The sequence below is a fragment of the Arachis ipaensis genome, chromosome B05 (genome assembly GCF_000816755.2).
Source record: "Arachis ipaensis cultivar K30076 chromosome B05, Araip1.1, whole genome shotgun sequence".
Taxonomy (NCBI): Eukaryota; Viridiplantae; Streptophyta; class Magnoliopsida; order Fabales; family Fabaceae; genus Arachis; species Arachis ipaensis.
The window spans coordinates 113782546-113793670 of NC_029789.2; the positions used below are offsets into that span (position 1 = coordinate 113782546).

An 11125-nucleotide genomic window follows, 5' to 3' on the forward strand; every position below is an offset into this window, starting at 1 on the left:
ATCAGAACCCTTCTAATAGAATAGTCAGAAGCATTAGCGTGGACTTCCAACATCTTTAAGTAGTCAGACAATGCTGGTACTGGTCCTTCTGTGATAGCAGCCTTCAACTTATCAAAGGCCTTTTGACACTCCTTTGACCATTACCAAGATTGATTATTCTTGAGAAGATTAGTTAATATTGCAGCCTTGGCGGAGTATCCCTTGATAAACTTCCGATAGTAGTTAACCAACCCAAGGAATGATCTCAATTCAGATATTTTGTTTGGCGGCTCTCATTCTTTGATAGCCTTCACCTTTTTTTGATCCATGTGGAAAGTTCCATCTTTTACGATGTGTCCTAAGAAGTGGAGATCACCATAGGGTCGTCCAAGTTCAGACACTGTGATTTAGGATCGGACGCGTCAAAAGAAATTCGCTCAGGTGGGAGTGAAGCGTGTGTCCCTTGGGAAGATCCTTCCATGGTCAACATGGTTCGGTAACTTCGGTTCCCAGCGACATTAGTCATTCCTCCTCCTGCAAAGCCTCCCGAAATATAATTAATGATTCCCTTTGATGTGGGAAACTCTGCTGTTCCGTGCCAAGTTCCTTTGTCTTTGAGAGCTGGATTATAGTTCAGTTGGTCTGTGGCTGTGCTTGTCATTTCCTTCTGACTTCTGCTACTAACAAACTTATCCAGCAAACCCTATCTTGCCAATCTTTCCAACAAGTCTTTAGCTACTACTCATTCATCAGTGGTATGGCCGTATTTCTGATGGAATGCGCAATGTTTGCTTTTGTCCACATATTTCTGATCTTGGTAGGTTCCAGCTTTGCTTGGAAGCTTTATGAGCTTACCGTGGAGAATTTCTTTGATTATGTATTCTCTTTTTATGTTGAATTTGGTGTAGGAGTCAAACTTTGGTGTCAGCTTGAAAGGTTTTCTCTGTTTGCGCGACTGTGTTGGCTTGCCATGTCTGTCTTCCTCTCTCAGAGTGTTTGCAATGTTTGTTTTTTGGTTTTCCGGGCCTCCCTCAGCTCTTCAATTTCTATTTGTCCTTATGCTTTATCTCTAAATTCGGGGTTTAGTGATGGCAATAGTTTAATGAAATCTCCCCAGACGCAAGCCGCTTTTCAATGCATGTAGGTGTACGTCAGGACTGAGGTCGGGGATCTTCATTGCTACTTTGGCAAACCTTGTCATGTAATCCTTTAAAGTTTCATGTTGTCCCTGTTTGATGGTGCTCAGGAAATCAGAATCATGAACATAAATCTTTGAAGCCGCGAAATGGTTGACAAATTGCTCGGCGAACTCCTTGAAGCTGGAAATTGAACTTGCAGGGAGACTAGAAAACCATAATAAAGTCACTCCGTCCAAAAAGGTCAGAAATAAACGACATAAAATTGGATCAGATGCACTGTATCAAAAACATCATAGATTTGAAAGGGTGGTTGGTAGTGTGAAAGTTTTCGAAATTTGGAAGTTCATTATTTCTTCAGAGAAAGGGTTTATTCTCTTCTTGTTGATTTTTGGACGTTCATTATTTGTTGTGTTTGTTTCTGACTGGTCCTCATGACCATGGTTTTCCTTGTCAGCATTCTTCCTGCCACGGTCATCTTTGCTCCTGTTAGCTCTGTCAGCTAAAAGGTCGGTCATTTTCTTGACTTCGGCTTGAAGGGCAATATTCATGGCCAGTAACTCGTCATGGGTGGGGGGAGGAGGTGGAGGTAAGGCCAGTGACGGATCTAGAAAATTAAATTAATCAAATTTTAGAATTCAATTAATCCTAATTTTATAGTTTCAATTAATTTAAACAACAAAACAAAAACATATAAAAAAACAAAAATAATCGTTCTTCGTCTTCTCCAATTCCCATAATCATTCATCCCCTCTCTGAAACAAAGCAAAACATATCAAAAAAAAAAAAAATCAATCTGTTCTTCATCTTCTCCTAATATCATTCGTGCCCCCTCCCCTCCGAAGCACACCAAAACGGCAAAACCCTAACAATAATTGACTGCATTGATCTCGGTAGCTAACCACCCACGAAATTTAAAGAACCTAAAGGAGAAGGAAGGCTAAACCACTCAATTCGGCAAACGCTGCGTCTTTCTCCTCTATGGAAGTTCTTTGAATGCCCCTTCGTCCTCCATGGTCGAGCCCCTTCGCCCTCCATCGTCGAGCCCCGTCCAGCCGCCGTCGTTCAGCGCCTCTCCCTTTCTGGCGCCTCTCCCAGTGTGTCTGGTTCTGCCACTCAACAAACTTATTCCCATATGGCCAACAAGAGTAGAATGAATGAAAGGCAGATATTGAGTAAAAATCATAAAGGTATTGAAGAGATGTGGTTAGAGGTTCTTGAGAGGATTCAAGTTACTGGACTGAGAGAATTTTTGTATAAAGAAGGCAAGCTGATCTCTGTCAATTTTGGAGCAGGTAAACATCAATTCCTCGCTGTTCATTTTTGCATGTTGCTTTGTGAAGAATTAGGTAAACTGGTTTATGTATTTGATTACACTTAATGTTAGTCAACTGAAGGGCCTTGTAGCAAAATGCATTGAAAACTTGCTTTTGGGTTCGTCATAAAATTAATAGTGATTTTTAATCCAGTTATGCAGCTTTTTATTTGCTTTCATAAGTAGCTTTCTTTTTTGTTTAATGTGTTGATATTGTTGTTATTATTATGGTAGGTTGATTATGTGTCTCCATCCTGTTTTTGTTGTTTGTATTGACAATTAGTTACCATTTATCTAATGATAGAGGATGCAATATTGTGCAGCTCCAACTGTGCAGCTAATGTTTAGTTCTCAAATGACGAAATCCACGGCTGAGAAGTTAACAGGTCACATTTTACAAGCATTTGAATCTGTCCTCGGAACATACAAAACGATAGAAATTAGATGCGAGTCAACTAGAGATGCAGGCTCAGCTGTTTAACTTCCTCTTACATTGCCTGCTACTGATGATAGTTCGTCATACATTAGAGAATTAAGTGGTGTCGGTGTGGGTGTCGCTCGAGCTCATCCAAGGGGTGAAATCATAGAAGAAGCAGCTTCTCCAGTAGAGAACAAGAATGATGCACAGCAAGTTGATGCTCATGCAACATCTTACAGAAGTGTAGAAGGTTCAAGTATCGGGCAAGCATCAGCTTCCCAAAGAAATCCAATAGTTAAGTCTCACTTGGACTGCAGAAAGCTTAGGAAACAAGGTCAAAGTAAAAGTATTGTAAAAAGCAAGGTATCTCTTGCTCATGTAATCCAGCAGGCAGAAAGCCAGCGAAGTGGGTGGTCGAAACGCAAAGCAGTTTCCATTGCTGAAAAGCTTGAACTAGAGAATCTGTATGTTGCTTCTTTATCCATTTTCTTTTGATGTGTACACTTTGTAATTCAAGGATGGTAGCTTGCTTAGAATCTCCATTAGCCTGGGTACTAGTAGTATTTTTCTGTTTCAGTAAACTAGCAGTGTCTCTTTTGTAACTGCCTATTGATTCTAAAATTCTTACTCTACAGGAAACTGGAACCAAGATCAAGGAGCTTACTTTGCTGGAAAGCATCAAGAGCAACCCGTCAGAAGGTAATCATATTTTGCATGATCTAAATTTAATGTTAGAATTCATACATGAACCTTTTTCCTTTAAAGTAAATAAAAATAATAATATTTTATCCACCATTAAGAATATATTCAAACTTTTCAGGCAAGACTATTAACTAGAAATACAGCAGTGTTGATGCATATGTTTGTAGTTTTTATGCTTCAGCTTCATATGTTGTGATTGTGTTGGTGAAAGTGCATATTTTTAGATTTTGTTTTGCATTTGCTTTGATTACTATACACATTATTGATTTATTTGATTGCATTGGCAGCTGTCCCGCTTGAAAATTCGAACTTGAAAACCAAGAGCATTGCTGAAGTTAGTCTCATGTGGGAGATGTCTCTCTTCAAAATCTCCAAGATAGTTTTGGGAATCTCTCAGAGGATCCATCCCACTGCCATTGTAATTTGTATTTGCCTGTATTTGGGCCAGTTTTTTTTTCATTCTCATGTTATAGGGTCCAATTTCATAAGGCCAATCCTTATTTTCATTTAGTCTAATAAAAAGCATGTAGTTATATATCTAATGAAGAAAAATTAGGAATGTAGTTGATGTAGTTATTCCATTTTAGCGATAAGATGTTGTATATTTTTCCTTCCAGGCATAAATTTGATGAGAAATTTAAATTTAGATTCAATTCAAAATTTCATTAACTACTGTGGCAGTATCTTTTGTTGGAGCTCTATTAACTGGTCTCAATTATTGCTTTGGTTGTTCTGTTGAACAGAAAATGTAAGCAAGAACTTGTCTTATTTCAAGACAAATCTGTGAGTTCAGTCTTGTGTCTTGAACCCATTTTTGTTAATTTGGTTTTATATCATATTGAGTAATGATAGAGGACTATAAAAGCGTGCATATAAACAGTAGAGTTAGATGACTCAAAATTACCCACTGAGTTTTTTATCCATTGAGTTTTTTTTCAGAATCTATACTCCCCTTTTATAAGATTGAACATGACTCAGAATTAGATGAACAAAATAAGAGAGTTGCTTTTATTACATAAGAACAAAAAATAGTAACATGTAACTCGATACATTAAAACAAAAATGAACCTTTGATCTACTACACCCTGCTGCCTTAATCTACAAAATATATCTTGACAATTCAAGTCAAGAATACCAAAATTTGTGCTACCGGATGAAACACTAACAGAATACAAGATATTCAATTACAAAATTTTAAAATGGAAGTGATGAATGATTGGGCTTAAATGTTGATCATCGCCGGGCGATTTGTTTCCTTCCGTCTGATAAACTTGGAAAGCACCTTCACATCACAAATCCAATGGAAGCATCAAGAGGTAACTGCTGAAAACATGACATGAAGTCGGTCAGCAGGCGAGTCGTAGGAGCTACACAAATATAGCAATTGAAAGATCTTATATGCACTACTTAGTAGTTAGTATACACTTCTCTTATATACCTATTAAAAGTGATTGATAAAAAGTGAGAAAAGATAAAAAAATTCCTCTTTTATATCATAAACGAAAGGTGTACAAGAAAGGTGCACAATAAAAGTGGTACATTTCTCCATTGACAAAGTATTAATGAGTGCCATATAACAGTAGTAGTTGATAACATCAACATTCAAGCCCTGAGATGACTAAGACAAGCACTAATGATCTTATGATTAAAAAGGGAAAGTCAATTTATATATATCTGTAGATAAATAAGTTATTATAGCTTCATGCATCACTTAACAATAGTCCAACTGAGGGACTTACTTTGAAGATGTTGCTATGAAGGTTTCAGATATCTTGCTAATCCATCTCCTCAAGAATAACATATTTGCTAGCAGAATCTGTTGTGTGAAGCACTGCCACCTCGCCTTCACCAAAATGGCCCTTCTGAAGCTTCAGATATCTAAAATAGAAAAATAGACCGAAAAAACATATAAACAAGCATAATAGAATTAAAGGAAAAAGAATTTTGGAAGACAAGTTTGCTGACGACTTACTTGTACCAGTTGAATAAACTGACACCAGACAGAATAGTGTAGAGACCGAGTCCTTTCACCCATGTAAATTTATCATGAAAGTACAATACCGCAACCTACACATAAACAACATATAATCAGAAAGCGCAAGTAAATCTACAATCAGCAACCGCAACACTAAGAAACCTCTATCCTATTCGAACATAACATGCAACAGTTATAAAAAAATATAGTACTAAATTAATTCATATACTGAAGCAATGTAATCTTGACAAAATGATACCGAAAGGATCTGGTAATAAATATACAAGATTAAGAGGAACCACTGGATATTCATATCAAAAGATAAGAACAATATCGAAGCGTAGTTCATACCAATATAGCGCGGCCTCCTTGACTACCCCTGCTATTGTGACTGTGGCTGCACCGGTTACTCAAACCAAAAAATATTCGGTTAACACCTGGAACAAGAAAAAATATCATATAGTTTCCTGTTGAGACTATAAGTTTTAAGCAGAAGAGAAAGAAAAGAGAAGAAGAAAGATTATTAAACAATATGGACGCATTAGTCTAATAGAACATGATGTGTTTACAAGAGAGGAATACTATCTCTATTTATAACGAAGTGAAATCCTAATCCTAATTAAGGATTAAGGAAATGAGTGACATAATCAATCAGAAACCAAGAATTTATCAATGGAATTAAGAGTTATGAATTCATCGAAGCAAGGCAGCAACTAGAGTTTAGTGGGCACTCTAATATTACTTTTAGATCAAGACTATTCTCTAAGAAAATGCATAAAATGCCACTTTGATTCTAGACATATTATGTTTCAATACAAGGTTAAGGGGCCAATGCTTCATCCATCCTTCAAGCCTAAACAACTTCTACTTATGTGAGGTATATGATGCGTGAGCATCTTTCCTATCTTTTCCTAGTGAATTTGCATCTAATTTGTTGAGTTTAATAAAGAATTAATTATCTTTTAGCCAATATGGATGCTACTTTGAGTCTTTTGCAATTTTGTTTATTTTAGGTAGCATTCGGCTGGATTTGATGGAGTTTCTACAGCACAATAATCAAAGGAGATGGCAGCAAGGAGCGACGCGTGCGCGTGACTGACGCGTACGCGTGAATGGGAGCTTTCCATGGCGACGCGTGAGCGTACCTGACGCGTCCGCGTGACTCACAGAAAAGACCATCGACGCGTACGCGTGACTGACGCGTACACGTGATATGCGCCACGTACAGAAAACGCAGAAAAACACTGGGGACAATTTCTGTGCTGTTTTGACTCAGTTTCCAGCCCAGAAAACACAGATTAGAAGCTGCAGAATGGACAAAACAAGTGGTCCCCACCCATCAACTGAAGACTTGTTAATTAATTCAAATTTAAATTCAAATATTATTTTTAGAAAAAGATATGATTTTAGTTTTAGAAATTTGAATTTTAAATTTATTAGGATTAGATATGAAAGGATCCCAACATTAGTTAACGGAGGATCCCACCTCAACATTATTCCATTCCAACTTACAATTTACAATCCTTATTTTCTCTGAACCATGAGCAACTAAACATCCATTGTTAAGGTTTGGAGCTCTGTCTATTTGTATGGATTGATTTTATTGCTTTTTCTATTTTAATTTATGTATGGATTTATACTTTAAGAATTGCTTTCGCTCTTTATCTTATGAATTTGGGTGGAACGGAAGTATGATCCTCTTTCTATTTGAGTTCTTGTAAAACTTGGAAAAGCTCTTTACTTGAACAACATCTTGAAAACATATTCTCCTAAATTTTAATTATCTGGATTTAATGGAATACGTGACATATAATCCTTTTAATTTTGGGTAATTAGAGTTTTTGTGGCATATAAACTGGAATTTGATCATCACCCTCTAATTGGAATTAATTGACCAAGGAATTGGCTGTTGATGAATTTTAGAGGAGACTAGAAAGGTCTAAGGAATTAGGGTCTAGTCACATATTGTTTGCCATAAATTAAATCCTACATGATTAAAATAGTTAGTAAAAAAAATTAATCCAGAAAAATAGATAACTCTGAAACCTTAACTGCTTTCTCAATATTTTATTCCCAACTTATTTATCTGCCTATTTTTAATATTCTAAATTTACTGTTAATGCTTTTGAACTTCCAAACCCTATTTTATGTTTGTCTAACTAAGTGATAAACCACTATTTCATGGTTTATCTTGTGCTCAATTGAGTGGTTTTTATCAACTCTTTACCCACTTATTCATACTAATCGCACGTTTTACATTTTTCTTCCTAATTTTGTGCTATGATTGAAAACATGTTTCTTTGTCCTTTAATTTGCTAATATTAATCCTCTCTTGTTACCATTTGATGCCGTGATATGTGCGTTAAGTGATTTCAGGGATTACAGGGTAGGAATGGCTTGGAGGATGGAAAGGAAGCATGTAAAAGTGGAAGGAATACAAGAAATTAAAGGAACTGCAAAGCTGTCAGCCTGACCCTCTTGCACTAAATCGATCATAACTTGAGCTACAAAGGTCCAAATGAGGCGGTTCCAGTTGCATTGCAAAGCTAACATCCGGATATTCGAAATGATATATAATTTTCCATAGTTTCCCTGAGGATAAGTGACACGAACGCGTCGCAGTGACGAAAATCAGCGTGTTTGAGTTCGCAACCAGCGAATTCTAGGTTGTTTCTGACCCAGTTTTCGGCGCAGAAAACACAGATTAGAGGTTATAAAGTGGGGGAATGCATCCATTTATCAAAAAAAAAAGAAAAATTCGTTATTGATGTTTTTGATTTATCTAAATTATTTTCATTCGAGTAGATTTTCTTTCCTTTTGGCTTTGGTTGATTAATTGGTAACACTTGAGTTATCAAACTCAGCTGTTGATTGAAATTGGAGTTGCTAATTGATTTGAATCGCTCTAAAACTGGTCTTTCCACAGGAGTTGACTAGGGCTTGAGGATCAATTTAATTAGTCCACTTGACCTTCCTTTGCTTTAGTAAAGGTCAACTAAGTGGGATTAAAACCCGATTCTCATCACACCTGATAAGTATAACTAGGATAGGAATTCCAATTCTTATACCTTGCCAAGAGATTTTCTAATTATTAATTTATTTTTCTTGTCATTTAAATTACTTGTTCCTTATTTTAAAAACCCAAAACAAAAATTCTATCTTTTCCGTAACCAATAATAAATCATACCTCCCTGCAATTTCTTGAGAAGACGACCCGATGTTTGAATACTTCAGTTATTTATTTTTATTGGGTTTGTTACTTGTGACAACCAAAACTTTTGTACGAAAGGATTCTTTGTTGGTTTAGAAACTATACTTACAACAAGAATTTATTTGTGAATTTCTTTACCGATAGAAATCTGATCGTCAAAAAATGGCGCCGTTGCCGGGGAATTGTAAACGTGTGCCTTATTATTGGTTATTGTAAATATTCACTTTTAAATTGATTTTTTTCGAAAAAATTTTTTTTTTCAGATTTTTATTTTAAATTTTTCATCTTATCTTATCTTAGTTTTAAATTTCAAAATTCAAATCTTTTTAAAAAATCATATCTTTTTCAAAATCTTATCTTATTTCAAAAATCAAATTTCAAATTTCAATATTTAAATTCCAAAATTCAAATTTCAAATTTTAAAATTTAAATTTAAAAAATTTTAAAAATCAAACCTTTTCAAAATTTAAATATTTTTCAAATCTTTATCTTATATTGTTGAATTTTTCAAAATTCAAAATTCAAAATTTAAAATTCAAAATTCAAAATTCAAAATTTAAAATTCAAATTTAAAATTTCAAATTTTAAATTTCAAATTTCAAATTTTAAAATTCAAAATTCAAAATTTAATTTTCAAATTCAAAATTTAAATTTCAAAAACCTTTTAATTTAAAAACTTATCTTCTCTTACCTAACTTATCTTATCTTTTCTAATCTTAAAGTCAAATCTTTTTCAAATCTTTTCTCTTATTTACTTTATTTTATTTTATTTTCTTTTGCTTGGTTATTTGTTTGTGTTTTTATTTTTTATTAGCTACTATGAATTCTCACCCCTCTCGCTTTGAGTTTGGTTCTAATGTTGCTGTAAGGAATGGAAATTATAACAGAAACATGCATCAAGGTCGAAACAATCACAGATGGAAGGAGCCACGAGGATCTGATCAACCCTTTCGGCAGCAACACCCTCCAAAGTACTATGGGCAACGATCATCCTACAATGCATGCCAAGATAATAGTTATGGTGGACCCTTTCGTGACAACCAACCTCCACCAAATTACTATAGTCAAGAGCCATTCCAGGGAGCGTACCAAGATGATAAATATGGTGGACCCCCTTGTAGTTACCAACAAGCCCCACCATATGCTTATGAACCGCCTCTCCAACATACCTTTGAACCACCAAACTCACAAGCCCCTTTACACCATTCACCTCCATATGACCCTAACCCTTATCCACCCCAACCTCCACTGGATGACAACACCCTTGGTGTTATTCACCAAGGGCAAACAAAGCTTTATACCACACTTGCCTCTATCACTAGTCTCACCTCTACTCTTCAAGCACTTATATCCCGCATGGACCAATCCTCTACCTCCAATATTCAACCCTCAAGCTCGAGTGCACTTCCTTTTCAACCACATAATAATCTCTCCATCCCATCACCACCCTCCAAGGAAGAGCACCCACATCCATCAATCCAAGAGCAAGATGATCCCAATTATGCTATTGATATGGAATAGGAAAGAAGGAATCATCTTCGCAAATCCATACTTCATAAGAAGCTAGAGTAGGCCAAAATATGGAGATAGGAGAGACCCTTGAAGATGAAGGAACAATTAAAAGAAGTTGTCATGGAAAGAAAATCATCAAGGATGAGTACGATTTTATACTAAAACAACTGGACAAAGCAGTAATTATTGAAGAGAAAGAAGTGGTTGAAGATTTAGGAGATGCAGAACCTCCATGGGAAAATCCAGTCAAAGAGCCTCCTTCAAAGATGTTTGAAATTGATGTTGAGGAGGGTGTACAACCTCCAACGGATATCACGGTTGAAGACTTCGAAGAGATTGATCAAGAGATGGATTCAATCATTGATGAATTCTTATCTATAATTGAATCCTCTCCCATTGGACTTGACATGGAAATTAAAGAAGAAGAAGCACAACCTCCCATGCCCTTGGTGAACAATGAAGAAGAGATCGAATTGGAAGAAAGCTACCAAGAGGAAGAGGTTGATATTGAAGAAGCTTGCAAAAAGGTGGAAGTTGTCAAAGAAGAGCTCAAGAGAATGGAGTTGGAAATCACCCTACCAAAGTTGCTGAAGACCTCTCCCCCCAAAACCATCACCATATATTCTTTCATTTAAGTGGGTAAATCTTTCATCTCTAAGCTTAATTAGCTCACTTGAATATGCTTTGCTTGAGACAGATGGGAAACTTAGTTCTCTTTGTGGCTTTAAGAGTAAGAGGAAGATGGTTAGTGGCAGGAGTCGTCATGCAAGATTCAATATGGTGGACAGCTCAAAGTTTAAATGCAAAGGTTGGTGTAAAGCTCAACTGAATGGGTCTAGGAAGTTGTTTGGCCGCTTTAGTGAATTCAGATTGCTTG

At 35.9% G+C, this 11125-nt stretch overlaps 2 long non-coding RNA genes across 2 annotated transcripts; one reads left to right on the top strand and one right to left on the bottom strand.

Moving 5' to 3' along the window:
- On the top strand, positions 3158 to 4201 carry LOC107643839. Its single transcript, XR_001621130.2, has 3 exons — positions 3158 to 3312; positions 3484 to 3547; positions 3838 to 4201. It is a non-coding gene; the product is annotated as an uncharacterized LOC107643839 (long non-coding RNA).
- On the bottom strand, positions 4704 to 5322 carry LOC110272260. Its single transcript, XR_002363386.1, has 2 exons — positions 5290 to 5322; positions 4704 to 4870 (listed from the first exon to the last, which is right to left on the bottom strand). It is a non-coding gene; the product is annotated as an uncharacterized LOC110272260 (long non-coding RNA).